Below are 21,124 nucleotides of genomic sequence, written 5' to 3'. Positions count from 1 at the left end.
TATCACAAACTATTCAGCAGATAATATACAGACCAGGGCAAGTGTTAAAGAGGCCACAACCATGCTTCATCACTCATCCATAGCCTGTTCGTCTTTCACCATACTAAATGCCATAATATTGTCAGTCATCCAGCTTGTGATGTTACAATTGTTTGCTAATCCTGAAATATGCCAAGCCAAGTGCAATTTCCTACTTGGTTATCAAGTCAGCAGTTGGAATTCAGCCCTTCAGCAACCGTCCCATTAGTCTAAACCCATCCCCAATACTGGTACCTTATAATATATGATATACCTTATTCACTGCTGATGTCTTGTGGTGTGAGGAGGGTCTCGCGTGCTCAGCTCCTGTTTTACTGAAACAAATGTGCAAATAATGGGCCTTTGCAGAAGCATGCAAAATCAATGAAAGCCAATTTGACTTTCCCTTCTTCCTTCCGAGACAAATCCCCTCTAGGTCATCCTTCTTTGAAGCAACTTATGTTAAAAAGTGTGCTCCAAAGAAGTGGAATTTTTCCTTCTGTTTACTGTTACCCATTCAAACGATTAGTTCCTTCATCTCTTGCATGATACTCTACTGTTAAATACAGTCATGTTTAAATACAGTGAGGCCAGTCTTGCATTTAACAAAATATCAAAAGAAATCCCTGCCACCCACATATGCCACATTCTCAACAACTAGATACCAATTTAAAGAAAATGCGAGAAAACTAAAAAGTAGTTTGAACAAATATGCTTGCATTTTTCTCTATTACTTGCATTTCCCTCCTTGCTTCTTATTTTGTTGTTCTTTTTGCTGACCAAGCTGCCATATATACAGCAAGTAACTGTACTTGAGCACCTTTTTAATGGTTTTTAGTTCACCACTTTTTTTCTTGTTTGGTTCAAAGAGGAATTAAATAAAAGTCCATTAGGGAGATCTATGTTTGATTATCAGAAGGCCTTTGTCTGTTTCTCTTAATAATACATCTGATTTTAAACTGCCCACTTAGATCAAGCCTTAATTTCTGAATTCTTCTCTCTCTTTAGGGCTCGCGCACTGCGTTGCGCAGCAGTGCTCGCGCAGGCGAGAGACCTTTTGTCCTGGGTTCAGAAATGATCCCTGGAATTTCACACGCTCGTGCGTGTGCTTTTACTTTTGTGATAAATCATAAAAAGTAAAGGGAGGCCCCCTTATCTGTCAAATTTGGGACACGGGAGGTATATTGTAAAACAAAAATGTCCCACACATTTGCCACTGAGTTGGTAAGAAGTGGACTAATGGTACCAGGTTTGTTGTTGTTGTTTAGCAATACCAATCACACAGATATAAATGGAACAGGAAATCAAATTACTAGACATAGGCCAACCATTATAGTCATTTAACAACTGGAAAATAAACCAATATAGCACACATATTCTTTAAATTCAGGTCAAGATTAGGAAAAGAAAGCCAGAAAATTATTCTTTGGAAAAATATATATCATTTGTATATTTATTCAAGTATTCACAATTTATCACAGTCATAACAAATCATTTAAAAAATATACATAGACTATATTATAGATTTCATTAAAAGCATAAAAAGTCACAAAAAATAGACAAAACAAACATTGGTTTAAAAGTTCGTAAGAACAGGGGTCGACGCGGCGTTTCGGTTAAGGGCTAACAATAAACAACCTTCTTCAGGACCAAGTTCTAAAAGGAAACAGACAATTACTTTTTTGTGTTTACAGTTTTTCACAGACAGAGCATATTTCCAAAAAAACATTTCTTGTTGGCTAAACTTTTAGATGGTTGGCACTAGTCAAAAGCTGGTGATTCTTAAGATTATTGGTATTGTTAAAACACGTAACCTATTGATAGGGGCACCTTGTAGTGAATCCCAGAGTATATTAATGGGGAAACCTTGATGGTAAAGACATAAACCTATTCATCATGTCTAACAGACAACAAAGTTACCTGTATTTAATAATGGCTTCCAGATATATCCTGGAGTGCCAGAGGCCGGTTGAAAAATCCGGACAGTAACTGTTGTGGATTCGCAATGCTTTTGATATAGCATGCACAGTATTGATCTCTGAAAGTGATAATAAAATATGGATCAATCATTTATAGGTTCTTATTAATCCTTGGTGCAACTAATCAATATAGCACGTAACTACCTTGTGTTTGTGTTTGGAAGATTCACGCTCTGGTAGTAGGAGCCACCGATATTGGTTTTCGAATATGCTGTAGATAAATACACATCTTTTACCATATTGTAGTTAAAGGAGTGATTGTCAAATGTCATGTACAATTCTAATTGTTTGTACTTACCCAGATTTTAATAACTGGCAACTTAATACTATCACAAGCTTTTCAATTGGCTTGTGTTTCAATTGGCGTTCATACCCTGGCGGGGATTCTCCTGCCTCTGATAATATAAAGGATGGAACTTTTGTTAGGATCACTATTCATTTAGTCATTGTTATTTATAATTTGTAACGTAGGGTATCTGTTTTCTGCTTCTATATTAATTAAGTGTACACCCTCACGATGCAGATATTAATAGCGGGTTTATTGATGGCTAGCCTATTGTTAGTTCTATTTTATATTTAGGGCATAGCGGTGCAATTGCATCCATTATTGTGACCATTACACCCGTTAATCAACTGTTGTTAAGGATATCCTTTACATTTTTTTATTTAAACAACAATATTACTCCCCAGGGTCTGTTAGTGGCGTTGTAACTGGTATTTATTCTCTTGCATAAGGTGTTAACTGCTATATATTAGCATATCAATGGTATCTTTCCATTGCATGAAATTCTATAGCGCGTCTTATTCTTTATAGTGTCCATAAAGCGTCATATTGCATTTCGGTTTGTCATGCCATACAAATAAAAATGCAGATTTTAGTCCTCCAGCGTATATTCATAATTTACTCGCTAAGGATTTGCCTAATGCATTCAAGGACCCGCCCGCCGGTCTGGTAGGATGAGAGTTTCAAAAAACCGATGGTTGTTTAAGCGCAGAACAGCCGGCATGCTAAGCGGATTCTATTCAGCGCGAGGCGAGTTAACTAGTGACAGGGTCGGTCGCGCTCGGCTTACCTGGGATTTTGAATTCGGCCTCCCTGCTCCTACTCCATCAGCGTCTTCTGGGTTCTGGTCAAATTGAAAGTAGCAAGTAAACGCTAGTTTCGGTATATTTATAGTACAGCGTACCCGATTGGGCGGTTAGTCTACTGCTTATTGATTGGTTGAAGAGATGTCACCTGACATCTTGTTTGTTTACATACAGCCATTGATAGCGTGTTCGGCAGCGTAATTGCCGCTGTGTAGTCAGCTCAGTGCGCGCGGTATTTTGTCGCATTTCAGCAATGATGTGCGATAAATGGGGGCAATGTGCACGATTGGAGTGATGTATGTTTTCAACTCAATTATCATATATATGCAGCAAGATTCTGTAATGTCTCATAAGTCAGAATACAAGCCGCCAGTTATTGCGATTACTCTCAGGACTGCCCTCCATATCAGGGTTGTGTCTATTATAAGGACGTATGGGGCATTAAAGGGCATTGATGCTAGACGATGCGCTAGCACTGGGTCCGCATTTGTACAGCTATGTGTCAGGGCGTCGTGTATGATGGCACGCTAGCACTCGGCCATTGTTAGTGTAGCCAGGTGCTGTGAGAACATTAGTTTAATTTAAGACGCTTCCTTCACAGGGTGACACATACGCGTTCTCCCTTGGTGAAATATTTGACGCGTTTCAAGGGCTAAAGGGCTTAATATATCATTGTGCAGTGCAAACATATATATATCTATAAAGAAAATGTACCCTTGGATTAAATATCGATATCTTCTCATGCCTGATCTGGATTATTCATAGTTCTCCGTTGAGTTAAATTATCTTTTCCCAATCTTCTCTACTGTTGAGGCCGGTGCGGACACTGTTACACTTGGACATATAAAATTGCTCGCGTCTTTTTCTTTTTTGGGTCAAATTACCGCCTCTTGTACTTAGGCTAACATGCTCAAGGCAGCACCAGCGAAGGTCAATAAGCTCATGCTTAGCTGTCTTCCAGTGTTCAGTTAGAGGGGCCCCTACCTTACTTGTGCGCAGAGCCGATCTATGCTCATTCAGTCTTGTTCGGACTTCTCTGGAAGTTTCCCCTATGTAAATAAGTTTGCAAGGGCAACTGATGAGGTAGATTACACTACATGTTCTACAATTCATGAAGCTCCTTGGTTTTAAGACTACATCTTTGATGGTGATAGTATTCCCACAAATGATGTTTTTACAGTTACTACAACCTGAACACGGGAAAGTGCCCGTTGGCATGGGTGCATTGTCAATACAGGGCTGGGTTGCTCTCTTGTTTTCCCTATATGTATGTACCAAACTATTTCTGATCGTTCTGTTCCTCCTGTAGGAGAACATAGGTTTGGGTAATCTGTTTTGTTGTTTATCGTTAGAAACGAGCTTCATGAATTGTAGAACATGTAGTGTAATCTACCTCATCAGTTGCCCTTGCAAACTTATTTACATAGGGGAAACTTCCAGAGAAGTCCGAACAAGACTGAATGAGCATAGATCGGCTCTGCGCACAAGTAAGGTAGGGGCCCCTCTAACTGAACACTGGAAGACAGCTAAGCATGAGATTAGTGACCTTCGCTGGTGCTGCCTTGAGCATGTTAGCCTAAGTACAAGAGGCGGTAATTTGACCCAAAAAAGAAAAAGACGCGAGCAATTTTATATGTCCAAGTGTAACAGTGTCCGCGCCGGTCTCAACAGTAGAGAAGATTGGGAAAAGATAATTTAACTCAACGGAGAACTATGAATAATCCAGATCAGGCATGAGAAGATATCGATATTTAATCCAAGGGTAAATTTTCTTTATAGATATATATATGTTTGCACTGCACTATGATATATTAAGCCCTTTAGCCCTTGAAACGCGTCAAATATTTCACCAAGGGAGAACGCGTATGTGTCACCCTGTGAAGGAAGCGTCTTAAATTAAACTAATGTTCTCACAGCACCTGGCTACACTAACAATGGCCGAGTGCTAGCGTGCCATCATACACGACGCCCTGACACATAGCTGTACAAATGCGGACCCAGTGCTAGCGCATCGTCTAGCATCAATGCCCTTTAATGCCCCATACGTCCTTATAATAGACACAACCCTGATATGGAGGGCAGTCCTGAGAGTAATCGCAATAACTGGCGGCTTGTATTCTGACTTATGAGACATTACAGAATCTTGCTGCATATATATGATAATTGAGTTGAAAACATACATCACTCCAATCGTGCACATTGCCCCCATTTATCGCACATCATTGCTGAAATGCGACAAAATACCGCGCGCACTGAGCTGACTACACAGCGGCAATTACGCTGCCGAACACGCTATCAATGGCTGTATGGAAACAAACAAGATGTCAGGTGACATCTCTTCAACCAATCGGGTACGCTGTACTATAAATATACCGAAACTAGCGTTTACTTGCTACTTTCAATTTGACCAGAACCCAGAAGACGCTGATGGAGTAGGAGCAGGGAGGCCGAATTCAAAATCCCAGGTAAGCCGAGCGCGACCGACCCTGTCACTAGTTAACTCGCCTCGCGCTGAATAGAATCCGCTTAGCATGCGGCTGTTCTGCGCTTAAACAACCATCGGTTTTTTGAAACTCTCATCCTACCAGACCGGCGGGCGGGTCCTTGAATGCATTAGGCAAATCCTTAGCGAGTAAATGATGAATATACGCTGGAGGACTAAAATCTGCATTTTTATTTGTATGGCATGACAAACCGAAATGCAATATGACGCTTTATGGACACTATAAAGAATAAGACGCGCTATAGAATTTCATGCAATGGAAAGATACCATTGATATGCTAATATATAGCAGTTAACACCTTATGCAAGAGAATAAATACCAGTTACAACGCCACTAACAGACCCTGGGGAGTAATATTGTTGTTTAAATAAAAAAAATGTAAAGGATATCCTTAACAACAGTTGATTAACGGGTGTAATGGTCACAATAATGGATGCAATTGCACCGCTATGCCCTAAATATAAAATAGAACTAACAATAGGCTAGCCATCAATAAACCCGCTATTAATATCTGCATCGTGAGGGTGTACACTTAATTAATATAGAAGCAGAAAACAGATACCCTACGTTACAAATTATAAATAACAATGACTAAATGAATAGTGATCCTAACAAAAGTTCCATCCTTTATATTATCAGAGGCAGGAGAATCCCCGCCAGGGTATGAACGCCAATTGAAACACAAGCCAATTGAAAAGCTTGTGATAGTATTAAGTTGCCAGTTATTAAAATCTGGGTAAGTACAAACAATTAGAATTGTACATGACATTTGACAATCACTCCTTTAACTACAATATGGTATAAGGTGTGTATTTATCTACAGCATATTCGAAAACCAATATCGGTGGCTCCTACTACCAGAGCGTGAATCTTCCAAACACAAACACAAGGTAGTTACGTGCTATATTGATTAGTTGCACCAAGGATTAATAAGAACCTATAAATGATTGATCCATATTTTATTATCACTTTCAGAGATCAATACTGTGCATGCTATATCAAAAGCATTGCGAATCCACAACAGTTACTGTCCGGATTTTTCAACCGGCCTTTGGCACTCCAGGATATATCTGGAAGCCATTATTAAATACAGGTAACTTTGTTGTCTGTTAGACATGATGAATAGGTTTATGTCTTTACCATCAAGGTTTCCCCATTAATATACTCTGGGATTCACTACAAGGTGCCCCTATCAATAGGTTACGTGTTTTAACAATACCAATAATCTTAAGAATCACCAGCTTTTGACTAGTGCCAACCATCTAAAAGTTTAGCCAACAAGAAATGTTTTTTTGGAAATATGCTCTGTCTGTGAAAAACTGTAAACACAAAAAAGTAATTGTCTGTTTCCTTTTAGAACTTGGTCCTGAAGAAGGTTGTTTATTGTTAGCCCTTAACCCAAACGCCGCGTCGACCCCTGTTCTTACGAACTTTTAAACCAATGTTTGTTTTGTCTATTTTTTGTGACTTTTTATGCTTTTAATGAAATGTATAATATACTCTATGTATATTTTTTAAATGATTTGTTATGACTGTGATTAATTGTGAATACTTGAATAAATATACAAATGATATATATTTTTCCAAAGAATAATTTCCTTTTACTTTTGTGGCCTGCTATTGGCCTTTCCCTGCGTTTTCTTTTTTGAAATAGCACACAAAAGGCCAGAGTTGGGCGCATAGCTCCGCCTCTGGCCTGTTGGTGTCTATTACGCGCATTTCCTGCCATATGGTTTCAATTATTGTGCCCAGACACGGACGCAATAATTGAAAGCATATGGTGCGCGTGCGCACCACTCGCTGCTTTGTTTTTCCCACAAGCGATCACTTTCAGTTTCGCGATCGCCTTCCTCCTCCCTCCCCACTCCCCTTTGGTCTCCTCACCTCCATCCCCTCCTCGCACCCCTCCTCTGTCCGCGCGCTCAGCAGCCTTAGCCGCAGCTGGTTGTTGTAGGAGTGGAGGTGCCCCTCGGACATGGTGGCGGCCTGCTGGCCTGAGTTTATCAGATGCAAGATGCCAAGGCTGCTGCAGACGCCTGGGAGGCTCCTGACGGACGACGGAACCCACTGCCCTCGTGAGTGCGGAGGTGCTCTGCCTGCCTGCAATCACCGCCTGCATTTGACCCCCACCCTGCCCGGGGACCCTGTACTGGACCGCGGCGGAAAGACCTGTCATCGCTGTACCGGGAGGTCGGTGTGGCTATCCCGGTGGTCTTTGTGCCTGTCTGGTCGTGCCTGGACCTGCGTGTCCCGGCAATCTGGGTGGCTGTCTTCTCGGTCCGGGGGCTGGATCCCTCGCACCCCGGTGGCGCACGGAGAGGGTGGCGCCCTGCTGCAACGAAGGGTTCGTCGCCCCCCCCCCCCCACCCCACCCCAATCAGTGCCATTGGAGCCGCCGGAGCGGGAGACAAACGGACGGGAGTTGGTGCGGACTGACCCAGCGCGGGTGATAGAGGGTGTTCCGGCAGGATGCCTCCCCCCCCCTGCCCCCTCCCAGTGGATCATTGAGAACGGAGAAAGCGGCTTTTAGAGCGTCTCTGGTGTGCCCTGTTTGTGTGTCTGGGCAGCCACTGCGCAGCTCTGCTTTGGAGGTGCCTGACTTAGCGTTAGTGCAGCCCGACGACTCGGAAGGTAACTGAACGCAAAACTATTTCTTTTTATACTCTATTTCTTTATATACTCATGCCAGTTTCTCACTTTCTGCCCGGAATTTTGCACGCAAAACTATTACTTTAAACACTCATGCCGGATTTTCACTTTATGCCCGGAATGCACTGTATGCTTTGTATTTTCGCGGGCTTTGCGGTCTCTTCACTCTCCATTGGCCAATATGGCTGGGGCCATAAACTGGAGCCATAAATCGCCCCTCTGCCCACCAGATGACCATGAGGCTACATACCAACGCGGTCAGGAATCAGCAAACCAGAGATAAGCCTCTCTCCTCACCATCTAGCAGTTTAGAAGCTGTACTCTCTCCGCCCCTTCAAGCAACATGGAAGTTGGACTAATTCGACCTACCCTGAGTAGAAAGGGAAACTAAACTCTGTAATCACTGCAACAATAGACAAAGGACTACTACTCTTGTTCCTCTATTTGCTATGTTGGCGGCCATCTTTGACTACTATTTTCCAGATGTTTCTTCTCCACGGCCAGTGTTTCCGTCAAGCAAGCGGACATCCCTGCGGGCGTCTGCGAGTAATGCATTCCTCCATCAAAATCGCCTTCCGCTAAACTCTTTAACTGTGTGGTATTTATTTTGAATCAATTTTACAGCTGCGCAGCAAATAGTGCCAGCTGCACCGTTTAGGACTTTTACAGCTGCGCAGCAAGTAGTGCCAGCTGCACCGTTTAGGCCTTTTGACAGCTGCGCAGCAAGTAGTGCCAGCTGCATCGTTTAGGCCTTTTTACAGCATGACGGCACACTAACCCGTCTTTTCCACCATAACCGTTTGGATTATGCGCCCCCTTTTTGCCCTCTTTTTTTTCTCCTCACTACCGCTCTCCCAGCAACACCCCTCTCATCTCTCCCCCACCCTCCTTCGCCGCAGCTTCCCAACATGGCCACCTCTCGAGTTAAGACTGGAGCCAATTGCTACAAAATCATTTATCCTCCCGACCAGACTAAAGCTACAATAAAACGACTTAAGCATAACACTATTGAACGTTTCCCGGACTCCCTTTTTGTGGATCAATTTTACAATGGTCGTCTTGGGAGGCTTAAAAACGATTTCATCTTCTTCACTCGCGACATCCCCTCTTGGTCCAACAGTTTTTACAATTCCCTTAACGTCACCTCCTCCTCCTCTATCCCTTATGGGAAACAACTAAAAATTTCCCCCTCTGGGTGCTTCAATGGCTACCTCACTATCTCACTCTATAACAACGGTACTGTCATGATCCAAGGCAAAGACTCCTGCCTCTCGCTCTTTGACCACCTCTTCCCCTCCTTACTCCCCGTCTCTGCAACCGGGTTTCCCCTTGACTCTTCTTCCAGCTCCACCCATTACTCCCTTTCTCCTCCGCCGACCCCACCCCACTCCAATTGGCTGCACTCTCGAGAAGCGCAGATCGGCCCTCTTCCCTTTCCCCCCCAACTTACCTCATCTCCTATTCCTCCCCCCCCACAGTATGTCCCCTCCCGCATTACTTCAGCCTTACCACTAGCTAACACGCTCCTCGTCCCATCTGCACTATCACGATACTCCAATCTATTCTCCTCCCCCATACTTCTTCCCATCACCCCCTTCTTTAGTCCACCTCTCCTCCAACACTCTTCCCCAATTAACTGTCTCTATGCTCCCCTTAGCCCTCATGCGTCCCTCCTCTCCACCCCTTCATTCCCTCGTCATTCACCCCGTGTTTGCCACATTCCCACTGCATCTCTCTCCTCCCTCCTACTCCTACAGTACTGCCGCTCTACCCCCTTTCCCCTCCTAGGAACACCTTCCTTCTCCCTCCCTCGGGCCCAGCAGAACCATTTCCCCTCCTCAACTTCCCTTTCTCTCAACCCCCCTCACTCTGCCAGATGACCGTTCCCTCACTGCTACCTCTCCTAACTGACAGGACCTCCGCAACCAATGCACCTCTTTTCCGCCCAAACCTCCTACACTCCCATGACGCCACACAGGCCTCCCCCCTCCTACTTCCCTACCGACGTGATCCGCACATTTCTCCCTCTAAATTTGTCCCTAATTCCTCTCCCTCTTGCATCACCAACAATGACAACTCTCCCCTAACCCCCAATCCATTTACTCCCGCTCCCAACCTCCACCTTTCCCCACCTGTGAACTCCACCCCCCAACACACCCCCTGTCCCCCCACCTCTCCCTGCCGTCCACCACCAATTCCACCCCCCCTTATTTCAATCGAGCCACCCAACCTTCCGTGCTCTGCCTCATTCTCACTGGAAAATATGCTTGGCTCTCTGATCACCTCCATCTCTCAGCTTACAGCTGCCATTTCACTTTTATGCTCTAAGATCCCCACCCCTCCATGCACCTCTATCCCCTCCCAACTTCCCCAGAGATGCACCTCGCCCCCTCACCCCAATACTGCCAAGCTCAACCCTTCGTCTGCAAGCGTCGTTAACTCACACAAGCCCTTGAACGCCACCCTTTTTCAACAGGCATGTCCTAGCAACCCCACTGTCTACACTATTCCGACAATCACCTCTGTCCGAACAAAGCGTCCACCTAAACCCTCCCGAGCACCCAGGCAAATGTACAATATCCCGATCACCCTTCAGAGCCCAAGTGCCCCCGTCACCAAAACAGTCTTGACAGAGCTGCGCTGTATGCTTCACAACTGCAGATCTGCAGTAAAACACAAACTTGAAATCTCCGACACCATCACCCTTCACAAACTTGACATGCTCTTCCTCACAGAGACCTGGTTCAAAGATACCTCCCACTCTATGTTTGATCTCCTATTACCCACAGGTTATTCCATATTTAGGAATGACAGAGCTGAAAACACGGGGGGAGGTGTTGCAGTCATCTTCAGAAACGCCCTCCAACTTAAGGCGTCTCCTAGCAGCTCCTCCCTCACCTTTGAATGCCTTTCTCTTGAGCTTCAATTGCAGCACCATTCACCGCTCAGATTCCATATCATTTACCGCCCGCCTCGTAGTAGTAGCTCTTCGTTTATAGAAGATCTCAAAGACTTCATCAGCGACCAATACTCTCAAAGTGACAATCAGACCATCGTGGGTGACTTCAATCTCCACTGGGGCGCACCGCAAGACTCCTCTGCGAACTCACTGGCCACCTTCCTCTCGGCAAATGATCTTATACAACACTGCACTGAACCAACCCACTCTAAGGGCGCAATCCTGGACCTTGTTATTTCTAAAGCAGGCATGCTTTCTACTACTACCCCTATTCATGTAGATTGGTCTGACCACCACCTCATCCCATTCTCTCTACAACTTTCACACTCTATAACTCTTGGCCAACCCAAAAGGGCCATCTCCTGGTTCCGTGATGCCAAAAACATTGATGTCGGTCCCCTCTGTGAATCAGCTTTGCTTTCACTTCCAAGGCTAGACCCGAACATAGCTGTTGACGATCTCACCTCCCAATGCCTCACAGTTCTTGCAGCTGAAATTAATAACGTTGCTCCACTCAAAAGCAAAAGGATAAGGCCCACTCCCTCAGCACCTTGGTTCAACAAATCCCTTTATGAGGAAAGGAAGCAGCTAAGATTCCTGGAGAAGCAATGGAGGCAATTGCCTTCCACTGACAATTTAGCCTTGCTTCGCACAGCAAGATCCAAATACCACAAGCACATCTTCCTTGAGAAAGCGACGCACTTCAAAACCCTCCTTGATTCCGCCAAAAATAGACCCAAAAAACTATTTGATCTCATCAAGACTCCGAGCTGCTCTCCCCCAACTTCCAAGGTGGAGGATTCTACAAAGAGAGCAGCGGATTTCGCTACTTTCTTCGATGGAAAGGTGAAATCACTTGTGGATCAGGTTGCTCATCCTACACCTCCAGAGGAGCGCAAATCCTTAGCCATTTGGCAGAGTTTTGACCCCATATCTGAAGATGCCCTTCTCAAGTGCATACGCGAAACAAAGCCCTCCAACCATTCTCTTGACCCTATCCCCAGTGCCATTGCCTTGGACTTCTATACACATTCCCTCTCCTATTGGACCACTCTGATCAACCTCTCCCTCTGGCAAGGCTCCCTTCCTGTCCCCTTCAAAACTGGGCAGGTCACCCCTCTGCTGAAAAAGCCCACTGCTGATGCGAATGACCTCAACAACTTCCGCCCCATTACTAACCTTCCCTTTCTTGCAAAGATCACGGAAAGATGTGTAGCCAAACAACTCTCTCGTCATATCAAGGACAATGATCTTCTTGACAATTGTCAGTCCGGCTTCATCCAAAACTGCAGCACTGAAACAGCCCTACTGCAAGTGGTTGATGATGCGCTGAGGATACTCGACTCAGGGGGGTCCTGTCTGCTAATTCTCCTTGACCTCTCCGCAGCCTTCGACACTGTTAATCACAACACCCTCCTCAATATTCTTCAACAGAGAATGGGCATGGAGGGCACTGTGCTTAAATGGTTTGCATCCTTCCTCTCTGACAGATCTCAAATGATCAAAATAGCGAACAGTCTTTCTTCTCCTGTGGCGGTGGGTCAAGGTGTTCCCCAAGGCTCTATACTTGCACCCACACTGTTCAATCTCTACTTAGAACCACTGGGAAACCTCCTAAGCAAATCCGGGATTCACTATCATCTCTATGCAGATGACACTCAACTCTACCTCAAGGTTGCCTCCACTCATGATCTCTCCATCCTAAGATCTACTCTTGACTCCATTCAAAACTGGATGTCATCTCATCAATTGATTCTGAATCCCTCCAAAACTGAATTCCTCCTCTTCTCCTCCTCACTCTCTCCTCCCCCGGTTCAATCATGGATGGATCAGATGAATCTACTAAACAACAAACCCATCATTGTCGACAGCGCAAAATCTCTTGGTGTCATTCTAGACAAAAAACTCAATCTAACTCCCCACATCAATTCTATTGCAAAATCTGCTCGCTACCAACTGCGCCTTCTTTGGGGAATCCGTCGCTTCTTCCCGGAGCAGGACCTTATAACCCTGGTGCAAGCGCTGGTCCTCTCCAGACTAGACTACTGCAATTCTCTTCTTACTGGCCTCCCCAAATCTCACCTGTCCCCACTTAAGTCTGTCTTCCATTCAGCAGCTCGTTTCATCTATGGGGCCAAAAGAAGCGATCACATCACACCGATGTTATCCACCCTCCGCTGGCTTCCCTTCGAGGCTAGAGCTATCTACAAGACCGCTTGTATCACTCACAAAGCCTTGCACTCCTCCTCTCCCCGCTACCTGGCTAATAAACTGAAACTCTCTGGAGGCTCTAGACCTTCACGCAATGCCGAGAATCTACTGCTTGAACCTCCCACTTTCAAGAAGGAAAGAACAATGGCCCAATCCTTTTCAGGCAACGCAGTGAGAATCTGGAACTCGTTTCCGCCTGAGCTCCGGACCACCACCTCCTCCCAGGCCTTCAAAAGGGACCTCAAAGTTCTCCTCCTCCAGAGACACCTCCAATAGTAATTCACGTCCTCTTGCTATTTGGAGGAAGGCTTCCCACTACTGATATTTACTACTTTCCATGACCATGGGAGTGCCTTCCCAGTGTTCTCCTGTGATGGGAGTGTCTGCCTTTTTGCAGTATTCTCCATGTACTTGTGTTCGGTGCCCTTTTGTAACATGCACACAACACTTTGCCCTTGTAACACACGGTTGCTACCTCTCACATGTTTTTACCTCTGATACTTGCACAAGTGCCACCTTGCCTACATAACGCCTGTTCTTGTGCCGAGCACTTATTGCAGTATTATACCTCAAATTATACTGTTTTCTCTTTTAACTGCACACTTGTCACTTTTCCTCTTGTGCACTTTTGACTACCTCATGTATTTTTGGTTGTTCATCATTTTTTTACTACCTCAAGTATTTTGTTTGCTCACAATTGTCACTATTACCTTTACTACCTCATGTATTTTTGGTTGCTCACAATGTTTACCACCTCAAGTATTTTGTTTGCTCACAATTGTCATTATTACCCTTACTACCTCATGTATTTTTGGTTGCTCACAATTTTTACTACCTCATGTTTTTTTGTTTGCTCACAATTGTCACTATTACCTTATGTAAGTAACGTATGTTTTAGCAATCTGCTCTTTTGTAATGTTTCTCATTATGTTTCATTTCTGTTCCGAATGTGAAGCGCTCTGACGCCTTCGGGTAAAGTCCGCGCTATATAAAAATGCATAAATAAATAAATAAATAAATAAATGTACAAGGGATTGGTGCACGCGTGTCTGGGGAGCCGGGATGAACCGTGGGTGAGCCTGGAACATACCGGGGTGGGGGGGGGGGGGAAACCACAGCTTCCGGGAGAGCTACAGGTTTAAGCACGGACAGCACATAGCCAGTGCTAGCTAGTCCAAGCTTCAGGTTCGACACCTTTGGTGACATTGGTTCTGATCGATAACCTTCCAGCCGCGCCCACTGGGGGCAGATCTGTCTGTCCTGCCATGACTTCCGGCGGAGGGGGTGTGTGTGTGTGACTGAGCGACGTGCCTGGTGTGCACGATCTGTGAACTCGGGTACCCTGGATTACCACAAGGAGCCCTCACTCACGAGGACCCGTGCATTTTAGGGTTTCATTGGTGAATAAAAACAACCCTCCGTTCGCTCAAAGCCAGGGACGACGTACCTCCATGAATTATTTATTTTCCATAACAGCGCAAACTACGTCATCCGTGTGTATGATGGACTTTTTTAGCCAGTTAGGGAGGTAGAGACGCACACCAGTATTATATGGCACTGTGTCCACATTCCACTCCACATTTGACTTTTTAAACCCTTCGGTGTAAAACAGGTAACACGTTTAAACCGCGAACAGCCTTTCTCCAACAGCGAGCAAGCGCCATCCTGCTCTATTTGCCCAACACTCGCGGACGTGTCCAGACTTTTTAAAAAAACTTTTTCTGCGTTTTCCTCCAGGAAGTAAAATAATATTCCCAACAGATGAAACGTGCCTGTAGGAATGCTAAAATAGAGCCTGCAAGATCTGCCTCCATATTTGGGCCCCTTGATCTGCAGTAAGTTGGTGTTATTTGAAAAAAAAACTCCTAACATTAGGGTAAGAGCAGCAGCGCCAGGTGCTGTAATGCTTCTAAATGCCCTGAGCACTGCACAGAAAATGGCCTGGTTGTGAAATTTGCCATACAGTCTTTCATTACAAGGGAGCGCTATGGGCAATGCCACTCCGGGCAACTACACATTTTGTGGGGTGTGTCTGGGGCTGTAATTACAGGGTCCTCAAACTCTGGACATAATCATTCTGTGCCCGAACTGCGGGGGCTACGGACAGCTATTGTGCCCAGCACCCGCCTGCCTCCTTCATACTTTCATCTTGGGTGGGGGTAGCAGAAAATGCCCACCCCCCATTTGAAGGGAAATTATATTTGTCCTTCTATTACCCTATGCCTCCAGACTTTCCCCTCTCCCTCCCCCAGCGCCGAGAAAAAAAGCTCCAAGCATGAGGAACATTTTTGCAGATTTGTATGTGGGGGGGGGGGGGGTGAAAAACGTGCAGTTGGATCTAGCATTACCAGGTCTGCCTGTTATTCCTCATTCTGGAGAAAAATAATGACTCCAATATCTCATGGCAAGATACTGGCCCCGGTATTTGTCGCAGAGACACTGAGGAATTCATAATGAGGGTGTGGTACTGTCATGTCAGTTAGCTTTAGGTCTGACTTTTGTAGATCATACTGCAGCACAGAAGACAATTTGTTTGTTTACATGTGCACATGCTGGTTGCATTCACATATGTGTGTGCTTGGCACTTGTAGTAATGGGAAAGGTGGTGTCGAGTTAATCCCCCTCCCTCTCTACCATCCACTCTGTGTTTTTTGCTTTAGCTTAATCCTACCCCAAAGAACTATAACTTCTAGGTATTCACGGGCAGCGCAAGTGGCACACAGATGAAAACGCATCCATGCGTTTTGCTGTAGCCTCTGCCTACCCACTGGACTCGGGTAATGCCAGCGGATAAAAACAACTCAAGGCTCGCCGGTTACCCCCACATTAGATAAGACTCCCGGCGCTTCCTCTCACAAAGCTCCTGTTTGTTGCAGTGAACGTTTAGCACTATGAATGCTCATGACAGTCGGCAAGATGGCCCAGTGAGTAAAATGCACACTGCTGATATCTAGTGATCGGCGGATCACGGGTTCAGTCGCAACAAGTCTAAGCCAGCCTTTCGCCCCTACAGGTTGGGTAACTGAGTAACAGTAAATTCGGCAATGACAACATCTGTTCTTTTGTAGATCTTAGAAACTGCAGTTAATTTATTTGAAGAGCTATAAAAGGAGTTATCCTTATTATATATAGTACAATAAACATTGATGTAGCAATTGTGAAATGCATGAATTGTTTTGGATAGGTGAGCGTGCAGAGTTAAACATACCTAAGAATCACTTCCGGTCTCTAGGAAGAAGGCATGGGTAGCAGGTAGGGAGAAGTGCCACTTGTTTCAGAGCTTCATCACCTTAAAAGCCCTCCGTTGACCTCCCATAAGCTCTCGCTCTTGTCTGAGGGGGAAGAGGCAGCAAGTTCCATAGTCTTCCCACACCACCTGAAATAGGGTGACCAGATTCTCAAAACAAAAAACGGGGACAGGTCATAGACATAGAAGTAGGACTACGGTATGCAGTAACCATCGACATAAAAGTAGGACGATTTGACAGCTGTCATAATTTGAATTTAAAAACACTTATAAAGCGCGCATTTACCTAGCGGTTTCTTGGCGCTGGCGGACTTTAGAACCTGGGTGGTAGCTGTGAGAAAGCTAGGCTGTGAATGCTTGCAGAAAAAGATGGGTTTTTAAGGCCTTGCGAAAGTCAGGGTAAAGTGGGATGAATCGTATATTGAGGGGGAGGGAGTTCCAGAAAGTAGGACCTAGGACCGCAAATTCCCCCTCCCCCCCTCCCTCCCCCATCCTCTTCTTCCTGAAACGAGAAACGGAAAGAAGGGACTGGGAGGAGGAGCGGAGCTCTCTGACTGGTGTATAGCTGGAAATTGACGAGTTTATGAATGCTGGGGCAGTTCCAGCTCGGGCCTGAAACGCAGTACAGCCAAGTTTGAAGAGGGCCCGCTCCCTAATGGGCAACCAATGCAAATTCTTTAATACAGAGGTAGCATGATGGAGTTTAGGGAGACCATGAATGAGACGTAGAAAGGGACTATAATGACAGCTCCCTCCACAGACCGAGTGGGCACTAGCTATGCAGAACCTGTAGGTTGTGAAGGAAGCTCACACTGTCACAGGCTGCTTGAGCAGGACCCTGGGTGTACATACATCTGTGAAGGAAGCTTGCAGTGCCACTGTCTGTGCTGAGCCTGTGCTGTATAAGAGAAAAGCGCTCTGCGACAGCACATGCTGCCAGGCAAGTGTGCATGTGTGTGATGCTTTCATTGGTGCTGTGTGCATTATACCTGCTCTCTACCAGACAGGATTTTGCCCTATCACTGCCTGTGCTCTTTCGCTGGTGTGTGTATGTGGTGTGTTGCAGCCTGAGGGGCGTATCAGCGTAGTTCTCACGAATGCACCTCAGGTGATGGGGTTTAGTGGATATGTCACCTGTAGGATTAAGAAGACCTGTGTTGTGATCCTGGCTGTCCTCACTTGACTGGATTGTGGAATCCTACGCATGACTTGCTCTTACGTACTTTTCAAGAAAAGGGCAGGATGTGAGCAGGCACAACGTTTGAAAATAAGCGTGATGGAAATTATACAAGATGCAATCTAATTCCTCGCTGCATACTTTGGAAGCAGAAGACTAGCGCTGACAAATGTAACTTAATTTCCTTTTCTGTGCCTCAGTTCACAATGTGGGCTACTCGAGAACATTAATTAATTAATTCAAGAGGTTTACACTGCATGTCACATTGGGAATTCATGGGTGTTCCGTATACAGGATATGTAAGAAAGAAAGCCAGTTTGTCTCGGTGTCACAGAATATGCACTCATCAACTTGCAGGATGTTCTGCATACAGGTGTATGCCTCGGCTCAAGAGTGTCCTCACTGGTGAATCCCTCATGCATTATATTAATGTGCAGATAAATTCCTCAGGTGGTAACCATGATTAGGTTGAATTCGTAAAATACGATTTTGGTAAATGTCCAAAGGAAGATACTCAAAAGTTTATAAGGAGCATCAGTTTGCAACACTTTTTTTTAAAGTGCTTCAAATCATCACTTTATTCAGTTCGACCAGATGAAAGTCATTTGTGGGGCTGCAGAATAACTCACCGAACATCCCTAACATAATGGTCAATTAAGCTGAGCAAGTATACGTTTTAAAAGAGAATATTAGTTTACTCATTAACGGCCTGCTGTTTGAAAGACTATTTTACAAAAAATGCAACACCTACTCGTTCCAGTAAATTAAATATTACTTTTTTCTCCTAAAAACGGACAATTGCTGAGCAGTGTATTTACAGGTTTGACTAGACATTTGTCGATTTCCCCTTCCTCTAATGTGCGCATGAGGCCTGATCAGGCATGCAACACCCATTGGACTTCACCCCCCCCCCCGCCCTCCCCCCATCGTGTGTGGCAGCCTCTGATGAGACCGATTCCGGGCACCCACAGAGCCACACCCGATCGTTTCACAGGTCTTTAAAAGACCATTTGAATTTTAATTAGTCCTTGCTGTTGTTTCACACCTTGTTGGAGGCCCTGCAGCTCCACTCTGCCCTGATTAACATCCTTGCAACACGCCTGTGCGGGCACCTCTTGGAAGTCAGCAAAAGTGTAGGTGGCGCTGCGTGGAAAAAGAAGGGAAATCCCGAGAGAAAACTTCTCTCTACTAAGGATTTCCCTTCCTGCTACAGCGCTCATCACACGCAATGAAAAACCGGGACATTTTTGTGTTTAACTCGGACACCTTTCGAAAACGGGGACATTTGACTCATTTGGAGCAAAGTGTCGGGACACGGGGACACTTCTCCAAAAACGGGGACCGTCCGGGGAAAACCGGGACGTCTGGTCACCCTAACCTGAAAGGAACGTCCACCCTTTCTAGTCCGAATGAATTTTGGCACCAATAACAGATGTTTGGCCGATGACCTCAGCGCCCTGGCTGGAATATAGGGTGTAATTCTCTTTCTGATGTACTGAGCCCCGCTGTTATGGAGAGCCTTAAAGGCCAGCACCAAAGATTTAAAGTCAATCCTATTTTTCACTGAAAGCCAGTGTAAGGTTTTTAAATGACTAGCCAGGCGGGTCGTATTTACCTGTCTGCTGAGCTCAGATCAGGCCCCTAAGTTTAGCTGAAAAGCATTGTAAATCAGTGTTGTGTCCACTAGAGGGAGTCAGTGCTCATCAGAAACAAGCATTGGAAATGCAATAGGTCTCGCATTAGAAAAGTTGGAGCTATTGGTCTTGTAAATGACAATTATTTTATTTTTTGTTGGTTTTTAAAATAGCTAAATTGATAGCTTTGTCATTTACAACACCAATATTTCTAACTTTCGTGAATGTGACGCCTATAGCATTTGGAATGCAACATGTTTTGTATTTACGGGACTTTGATGGCAGCTCTGGTTGTTAGGCCACATCACTAGAGAGCAGGAGAGTGCAGCAGGGTAGAGAAGCACAGCAATGCAATATGTCTCGCATTCACAGAGCTCCTAATCCCATTACTTTACTTAGTATCTAGTGCGTTTCTATTGAGGATTATGACTTTAACCCCCCCATCCCCATACGACAACCCCCAAAGTAGACCAACCTCTGTGTCTAGAAAGGTCGAAAGCTCAACAGGGAAGAGGACATGTGACTAATTTAGTTCTCAACCTCTGCCATCTCACCAATGTGCATAGTCTTGTGAAAATCGTGAATTATTGGGTTTTGAATATTTGTCATATTTTTTTTATGCATGCTTTTTGCATAATGATCACTATTAAGATCCTGGTTTGAGCAGAAAATGTCTTGAGGGAATACAGTCAGTCTGCCTTTGCTGTATGTGTGGCGCTAGCAATATCCACCTCATCACTTCTGCTATCTCGCCTGACCTTTGTATCCAGTGGAACACTTCATGTAAAATGTTAATAGATAGCAACCTTGAGAAGGGGACTTTTTTTTTTTCTTATCTACAAATTAACAATGAAAACCACATACATTAGTTCCTTTTGATTGTAAAGTACCCTTGTGTATCTGTGAAATGGGGTGGAGGAAGCAAACTGATTATCCTGCAAGCTGAGGGTCCTCCCATCGCACACCCATCTGTAGCTTGAGTGGTGTGAGGGTGAGGGGTGTGAGGGTGAGGGTGAGTGAGGGGGGGTGAGGCTGAGGGTGTGTGACGGTGTGCGAGTGTGAGGGTGTGTGAGGGTGAGTGAGGGGGTGTGAGGGTGTGGGTGTGTGACAGTGTGTGAGGGTGTGTGAGGGTGAGAGTTAGGGGGTGAGGGTGTGAGGGTGACTGAGGGTGTGTGAGGGTGAGGGGGTGAGGGTAAGGGTGTGTGAGGGTGAGGGGGGTTGATGGTGAGAGGGTGCGAGTGTGAGGGGGGTGAGTGTGTGTGAGGGTGGGTGAGGGTGTGAGGCGGAGTGAGGGTGAGAGGGTTGTGAGGGGTGTGAGGGTGTGAGGGGAGCGAGGGTGTGAGGGGAGCGAGGTTGTGTGAGGGTGAGGGGGTGTGAGTGTGTGAGGGTGTGGTTGTGTGAGGGGGTGAGGGTGAGAGGGTTGTGAGGGTGAGGGGGCTGTTGTGTGTGTGTGTTGGTGTGTGTGTGTATATTTGCTGTTGTGGAGTTTAAGTTTTTTTTTGGTTGTGTGTGTTGTGTATGTGTGTGTTTTTTTTTTATAAATGTGTGTTGTTTTTCTTTTGTGTGTGTGTGTTGTGTGCATGTGTATTAAATGAAAATGGCAGATGTGCTAATGTTCCCTAACATTACTTACGTTTGTTAGTGTAGCGGTCTAGTT

The 21,124-nt window shown here is 45.3% G+C and overlaps 1 protein-coding gene across 1 annotated transcript in view; it reads left to right on the top strand.

Annotated features, from left to right (window-relative positions):
• The window catches only part of TRIP11 (thyroid hormone receptor interactor 11), a 485,462-nt gene that overhangs the window by 82,020 nt on the left and 382,318 nt on the right, over nucleotides 1–21,124 (top strand). The gene's annotated exons all lie outside the window — the stretch shown is intronic.

This window comes from Lissotriton vulgaris, chromosome 9 (assembly GCF_964263255.1).
Source record: "Lissotriton vulgaris chromosome 9, aLisVul1.2, whole genome shotgun sequence".
NCBI classification, from domain to species: Eukaryota; Metazoa; Chordata; class Amphibia; order Caudata; family Salamandridae; genus Lissotriton; species Lissotriton vulgaris.
Note: the sequence above shows the minus strand (reverse complement) of the source record. Positions and strands in the feature narration are given on the sequence as shown.